This window comes from Anabrus simplex, chromosome 1 (genome assembly GCF_040414725.1).
Source record: "Anabrus simplex isolate iqAnaSimp1 chromosome 1, ASM4041472v1, whole genome shotgun sequence".
NCBI lineage: Eukaryota > Metazoa > Arthropoda > Insecta > Orthoptera > Tettigoniidae > Anabrus > Anabrus simplex.
The window spans coordinates 869,715,185-869,723,863 of NC_090265.1; positions in this window are offsets into that span (position 1 = coordinate 869,715,185).

Genomic DNA, 8,679 nt, shown 5'->3' on the forward strand with positions numbered 1-8,679 from the left:
TCATATAGCCTAAGACTAGCTGATGTACCCGTGCTTCGCTACGGGATTCTCAGAAAGACTGACTTTGTGGTTTTCCTAACTGAAATCAACATAGGTCATTACTAAAACGTGAGTATGAATGTAGCGATTAAAAGCAATGCTATCATATAAAATACTCGATCAAATGGAAAGCCGCACGTTTTATTACTTTTAACGAACAGTGCTGCGGTTAGATGGAGGTGCCACTCTAATAGTCCAAAGTTCCAGAGCTGGGATGACCAGGCCTCAGATTGCCATGAACACTCATCTGCCATTATTCTGCTAAATATGCACACTGTTCATTCCAATCAGTGCCTCAAAAGAGGGGTTGAATAGCCCGAATGCTATGACGATCCAGTGTGTTACGTACCAGTAGTATCAAAAAATTTATAAACCAGGGGAATGGCATGCTAAAGAAGAAAGTTATCTAACTCCCCAGCTACTTCCCATCAATATTCAGGCAGGCTGTTACACTGTACGACTGGGAGAGTTGACCGTGTGGTTAGCGGTGCGCAGCTGTGAGCTTGCATCCGAGAGATAGTGGATTCGAACCCCATTGTCGGCAGCGCTGAAGATGGTATTCCGTTGTTTCCCACTTTCACACCAGTCAAATGCTGGGCCTGTACCTTAATTAAAGCCTAAGGCACTCCTAGCCCTTTCCTATCCCATCGTCGCCATAAAATCTATGTCGGTGCGACGTAAATCAAATAAAAATACTCTGTACGCAGCAGTAATCCTATCTACCGGAGATGAGGGGCAACAAAAGCCACAAAGCACATCACGACAAACAATGGTCAATGTAATGTTATTGTTGATCAACGTTATGAGATTTCTATATTGTAGGCCTTCACATTTAGTTTTCTTTCGACTCTGTGATTTGTAAAATATTTTATACCGTAAACTGTAGTTTCTTATTCTCCGACTTTACATACCGATTTTCATTAAATACTGTTTACCCATTTTCTCGTTACTCGGCGCTGATATGGACTAAATAACAAAAATCCAAATTTATGAATATCTTTGTGATCATAGTCAGTACGGTAACAATGTATAAGACATGAATAATAGGAAATTTAATACTATATAACCTTAGTTATGTAGCATTCATCGATTACACCTCTAATAAGAAATATTTGAGATTTAAATTTTAGGCCATCCCCTAAACTACCATTTCGCTCAGCGTGAATAAAATAATTTACAGCCTAGACTATAGCGACTTATTTCCTGACTTTGCATACCGATTTTCATCAAGATAGGGCTACTAATAACAACAATATTTGAGAATTAAATTTTAGGCATTCCCCTAAAGTACGATTTTTCGCAGCGTGAATACAATTATTGATAGCCAAAATTGTAGCAACTTATTCCCCAACTTTGCATACCCATTTTATTTAGAATACGACCACTAATAATATAAATAGTTGAGAATTCAATTTTAGGCCTTCCCCTAAACTACCATTTCACTCAGCGTGAGCAAAATGATGTATAGCCTAAATTGTAGAGGCTCATCCCCCAACTTCACATACCGATTTTCATTAGACCACTAATAACATAAATAGTTGAGAATTCAATTTTAGGCCTTCCCCTAAACTACCATTTCACTCAGCGTGAGTAAAATGATTTATTGCCTAGATTGTAGAGACTCATCCCCCGACTTCACATACCGATTTCCATTAAATTCTCTTCAACCGTTTTCTCGTGATGCGTGTACATACAGACAGACAGACAGACAGACAGACAGACAGAAATTACGGAAATGTAAAAAGTGCATTTTCTTGTTACTATGGACATGACCGATACAGAAATACCATTATTTTCAAATTCTGAGCAATATACAGACAAAACTCTTATTTTATATATACTATATATATAGGCTACACACGCGTACGCGCGGGTCGTAAGTTGGGCTGAGGCACCTACTGTAGCGTAGAGTTTACCGCGCGAGTTGGCCGTAGCGTTAGGGGCGCAGCTGTGAGCTTGTATCCGCGAGATAGTGGGTTCGAACCCCGCTGTCGGCAGCCCTGAAGGTAGTCTTCCGTGCTTTCCCATTTTTACACCAGGTAAATTCTGGGGCTACACCTTAATTAAGGCCACGGCCACTTCCAACTCCCAGCCCTTTCCCACCTCATCGGCGCCATAAGACCTATCTGTATCGGTGCGACGTAAAGCAAATTGTAAAAAAAAAAAAAAAAAAAAGAACTGCATGTGAGCGAAAATTTTATTTCGGTAGTGATCTCTTATCATTTGCAAACCAAAAGCAGATGATTACATTTTGTTTTCTATTTTGAAAAGGAATTTAATATGAACGAAACGTTTATTTTGGCACTTATTGTTATTACGTGTTCGTTCATCTCTAGTATATACAAATGAATTCCCGCCTGTCTTTCTACTGAATGGCATCACGTCTAAACCGCCAGGGAAAATATAATGAAATTTTACAGAAACATTCTCAGAGGAATCTGTCATATGTCTAACTTTTTATTTCAAGGTATACACATGAAACATGCCTTTGCTGGCAGGACCTAGTGTTTACAGTGCACTATGTCTTCTGGTATGGGCTAGAGCAATTTTCTTACTTTCACTTTCTTACTCACTGGCTTTTACAATATGAAAGTGACTGAGGTATGAGCGATGCTAGTAATAAGATTCCTTGTGCAGCCAGTCCCTGCTGTGAATGGTGTGAAAACGTTGCTCATAGGGTCGGTTGGTGCATGCATTTCAATGGGCTTGGCGGACTGATATGTAATAGCAACTTCTGGCTCGGTGAGGAAATCAACGGGAAACTACCTGTCTTCGTTTCTCTAGTGCGCTTCTTCAGTGATGCCTAGGCCATCAATGACAGCTGATAGCAGAGCTGTTGAGGATCCAACCAGCCTTAGGGCTGAAGACTGAACATTCATATAGACATGGAACAATGTTATTATTTGAGAATTTGTTTCCAAAAATTACGTAACAGCGTACTCCCTGACCAGTTACCATGGTTACGGGAGTACAGCAATGACTTGTTTATTGATATGAAGGCGATAGCCGACATATTGGTAGTCTCTGATATGCCAAGCGCGGTGAAATTTCGTCGGCCTGTGTAGAGGATTCCTTCGGCAGAAATATTGCACAGTAAGTTACGTTTCCTAAATGAGCTCAGACCTCAAACAGGAGAGATATCTGCCATTCCCATGAATTTTACCATGCAAGTTGTAACAACAAAGTACGACCTAACTCTCGCGACAAATTCCTCAGACGTATACTGAGCCCACGAGAGTTGGAGTCTCGCGTTTAGCGCCACTGGTGAGAAAAAGTAGACTAACGCTGCTCGAAAATAGTCTGTTGCTATGGCAACAATAACAGCGATTCCAAATTGTAAGCCATCGCCAAGTGGGTTGGCTTGCTCTCAGTAGTGATGGGGCAATCGAATACAAAATAATCGCTTATTCGATTCTGTCTGTTAGGTCATCAGCCCAGAGGCTGGTTGGATCCTCAAATAGCACCACCAAAGGTTATGCGGTTATCAGGAAACCGCAAAAACCAATGGCAGCACCAAAATGAGGCGTACTAGGCAAGACGAGGAGTGAGGTAGTTTGCCATTGCTTTCCTCACTGGGTCAGAAAGTGCTATTGCAGCACGACTGACCCTATGAGCAACACCTTTCACAAAACTCAGATGCACTAGTCGTGCTCTGAATGCCATTACTCAGCACTACCCATACCCCAGCAGCTTCCATATTGTCACAGCCATGGATGAGACTGGGACTTCGGTGAAAGCTACACTTTACTCTGGCCTGTGCCAAGAGATGGATACAAAAGTACTGTATCCATCAAGAAATGGCAGCAGGCAACTTATTAGATTATATTTCCCATTCGATTATTTTTCGATTATTCAATCGAACGAATGAAGTAATCGAATAGAGAATATTTTTCTATCCGATTATTTTTTAGATTATTCATTCGAAACTCCATTAGAACTAATGAGGCAATCGATTCGCTTATTTCAATCTACTATCGATCCGACACGCTTAAACGGAAAAATTGATTCATGATGCATCCGAATATTCCCTGCGATACAACTGAATGATATTTGAAACTCATTTGATTATTTTATTCGATTATCTATTCGATTATATAAATAATCGGTTGGAAGTTATTCGATAATTAAAAGTATTCGATTATCCCATCACTAGCTGTCAATCACAGAGGATGGTTGCCCAGTTATACGTTCTCTTAAAACAATAATCATCACCACTACCTCTCAGTCACCTTTCGTGATGATATTCGGAGTGGTACTGTGTTAGTTGTTGCTCCTTGATGCATTTATGTGTTAGTTTTGTGAATATTATTTTCGATGTTTATTTTTTTGTAAGTGACTAGTTGTACAGTTCTATTCTGTACTGTAATTGTGCATTTGTTGAGATTATTGTCGGAAACTGATAATTTTGTTCGTGATTATGAAATCTCATATTCTGTCTTGAATGGTGGAATTAGCACGAGGTCAGGAAGGGGTCAAAGTTCATTGAATTGCATTAGGCCTACGTGTTATATCGAACACTCAGCCTGTATAAAAGGGGTGAAATGCCGTAAACGGAGGTAACTATGGCAACTCAGCATACTTCGTAGTTGCTGCTTTCGCCGCTCAAATGTCAGACTTCAACTCCGGTGTGCCCAACTACAGAAGAAGAAAATATGTTATATAGAAAGGGATCAGGAAACTCTTTATTTCAAGGTTAGAACACGTTTTCTACAACTCTACTTAGTTCATTAACCACCGACCGTAGCGGTGTTGAAACACCGGATCCCGTGAGATCTCCGAAGTTAAGCAACATTGGGCATGGTCAATATTTGGATGGGTTGCCACGCGCTGTTGGTGTGGGTAAGGGCATGGAGGAGCAGAAAGGAACTGGCCACCCTACAGCACGTAAACTCCGGCTCAGGCACACCCCTGCGGAGGTTCGGACCTGCCTTCGGGCAGAATACACACTTACCTTTTACTTAGTACATTGATCATGAGCAAAACACAGGAACAAAACGTACCAGCATACAACATGAAACTGTTTCTGCGGTTAGGGTCGCGCAGCTGTGAGCTTACATTCGAGAGATAGTGGGTTCGAATTCCACCTTTGGCAGCCCTGAAAATGGTTTTCCACGGTTTCCCATTTTCACACCAGGAAAATGCTGGAGACGTACCTTAATTAAGGTCACTGTGACCTTCCCATTCCTAGACCTTTCCCACCCTTCAGTCACCGAAAACCTTCCGTGTGTATTGGTGTGACGTTAAACAAGTAGCCAATAAACCCTCTTTCTCACTTTCAGGACATATTCCTCACACGCCCTCAGCAATGATACATGTATAAGACCGCCGTCGCATTGTAACCTGGATGCGCTGATACATCATGTATGACTGTATCAATGCTAACGGAGGGCATTTTGAACATTTCAAGTGGTATGCTGGTGTGTTCTGTTCCCGTCGATTTTCCCAAGATTGTCCGACTCCATGGCTAAATGTTTAGGGTGCTGGCCTTTGGTCACACGGATCCCGAGTTCGATTCCCGGCAGGGTCTGGAATTTTAACGATCATTGGTTAATCTCTCTGGTACGGGGGCTGGGTGGATGTATCGTCTTCATCATCACTTCATCCTCATTAAGTCGCAGGTCGCCTACGGCATCAAATCAGAATACGTGCACCTGGCGAGCCGAACATGTCCTCGGCCACTCCCGGCACTAAAAGCCATACGCCATTTTATTTCCCATGATTAATGTATACGTACTATGTAGAGTTGTAGAAAATGCGTTCTATCATTGAAATAAAGCCCATACGGTATTTTCTTCTTCTACGTGTGAGGATTATATCCTGAAAGTTTGACTTATTCTTACAACCTGTATAATACCTGAACAGTATGCTTAGAATTTATGAAGTTCCATTTGTTTGTCATCATACAATGTATCCACATACTTTGTATACAGGCCAAGTATTTAGTGATCCACGATAACCTAATTTAGTGGTTGCCTGACCCAGTTCCCGGTTCCGTTTCAAGTTTAAGTCATTAAAAGTTCCATAAGTGGGTGTACTCAGTCTAAGCAATATCATAGCGACTATTTAGGTCATGGCTCCAATCACCAATCAACAGCTGTTTATCACCACAATTTTATCGTCTTCGTGTTATCACTTTCATATTATCGCACCTACGTGCACTTGTTTTTATATAAATTCATAAAAATAGCGCACTGAAGCATATTGAATTCTATCCTATCGTCGCCAAACAACTTTTCTGACTTCTCTCTATTACTGCGGATTGTGGCCTCCATGGAGATTGCTTTGTACGTATGTTTCTTCGTTTCCGTTCATGAGCAGACGCAAAGCCTTCGCGAGAGATGTCCTAGTTTGTTTCATGATATACAGGGTTATTCACCTAACATGTTACACGCAAATAACCTCTAAACCATTAAATATATCAGCATTCTGTTTTCATATTCGTAAATGGTACGCAGGGTTTGTAAAATAACGTACTACTTAGTTTCATGGGGTGATTAACAACCGAGATATTGATACTACTCCTCCCGGGCGAGTTGGCCATGCGCGTAGAGGCGCGCGGCTGTGAGCTTGCATCCGGGAGATAGTAGGTTCGAATCCCACTATCGGCAGCCCTGAAGATGGTTTTCCGTGGTTTCCCATTTTACACCAGGCAAATGCTGGGACTGTACCTTAATTAAGGCCACGGCCGCTTCCTTCCAACTCCTAGGCCTTTCCCATCCTATCGTCGCCATAAGACCTATCTGTGTCGGTGCGACGTAAAGCCCCTAGTAAAAAAAAAGATACTATTCCGTATTTTTAAATAGAACGGCACAAATTTATAAAGCTGATTTTAAAGGCCATCTGCGTACAAGTTCAAATATGTAGGCATTTTCAAAATCGGACAATTACTTTTTGAGATATAAGTAAGAACAGCACGCGCTGTTTTGCATGCCGCATCAGACGGCGTGAAGTCGGGCAAAGACATATTGAGGCGCAAGCAGTTTCCTGGGAGTGAGTTCAGCCACAGAATGGGTACCAGGCATGTAAGCACCTCGTACACAGGTGATGAATTTGCAGAGTGTGTATGACAGGCGAACACATGACAGGACAGAAAGGGTTGATGTGTTTAAAACGAATAAAATAAATACTTTGCCTTGAAAAGAACATAACAAAAGCTATAATTGTCACTGGTTTTAGAGTACAGTTCATACTATTCTATGAGTTGAGAAAACACCGGAAAAGCTTCTTCTAGAAGAGCAAATGTTCAGAGCTGATCGTAGTGAGATGGCAGCAACACTATTATTTATGTTTTAGCCGGGCTGAGTGGCTCAGGCGGTTGAGGCGCTGGCCTTCTGATCCCAACTTGGCAGGTTCGATCCTGGCTCAGTCCGGTGGTATTTGAAGGTGCTCAAATACGTTAGCCTCGTGTCGGTATATTTACTGGCACGTAAAAGAACTCCAGCGGGAATAAATTCCGGCACCTCGGCGTCTCCGAAAACCGTAAAAGAGTAGTTAGTGGGACGTAAAACAAATAACATTATTATTATTTATGTTTTATTTTACACGCATTAATCTCCGCAGAGCTCCAGCGCGACTGTAGAAGTGTGCATTCGGGAGAGCGTAGATTCGAATCCTGCCTCGCCCAGCCTGACATTGATTTTCATGGTGTCCCATGTTCAACACCAGGCAAATACCGGATAGGTACCTTTGTGATAGGCTACGGCCGACTTCCTTTCCAAATCCTTCCCATTCCCATCCGCCAGAAAAAACGCTAAACTGAGTGCAGCCTATTACATGTCAAAACAAAACAATACAGCTTTAATCTCCCTTCCCCGTTGTGTGTTCGCCAGTCATACAATAACGTTGCACACCCAGGGTATGTTACGGTACATCACATTATGTTTACAGTACATGCCTGGTATCCGTTCTGTGGCTGGAATCAAGGCCAGGAAGCAGCTTGCGCCTCAATATGTCCTTGCCCAGCTTCACGCCGTCTGATGAGGCATGCAAAACCGCGCATGCTGTTCTTATTTATATCTCAAAAAGTAATTGTCCTATTTTAAAAATACTTACATGTTTGAACTTGTACGTAGATGAACTTTAAATCAGCTGTATAAATTTGTGCCATTCCATTTAAAAATATGAAGTTAGTATCAATATCTCGGTTGTTAATCACCCCATGCGACTAAGTAGCACGTTATTTTAAAAGACCCTGCATACCATTTACGAATATGAAAACAGAATGCTGATATCTTTAATGGTTTAGAAGTTGTTTGCGTGTAACATGTTAGGTGAATAACCCTGTATATAATCGTATGGCCTCAGCTACCGTGTGCAGGCACTTACATTTGACGCCATCTGGCTGTCTGCTCGTCAATTTCGACGTTCTGTTTTAATCTAGGCCCACTAGATGGCAGACCGAGTAAACCGAAACTCTTTTGGGCGTGTATGGCTGAGATTTAATGAATTTTGTAGGGTAAAAACCAAATGTGTCACCAGAGATCTTTTACATGCCGACATCGTACGACATGGAGTGTCGAATGGACTTTTTTCCGCCCTTCAAAAATCCGACCAACTCTGCCGGGTTTGAACCCGGTATCTTGGGATCCGGAGGCCAACACCTACCGCTGATCCACAGAGGCAGCTTGTTTCATGGTGTTC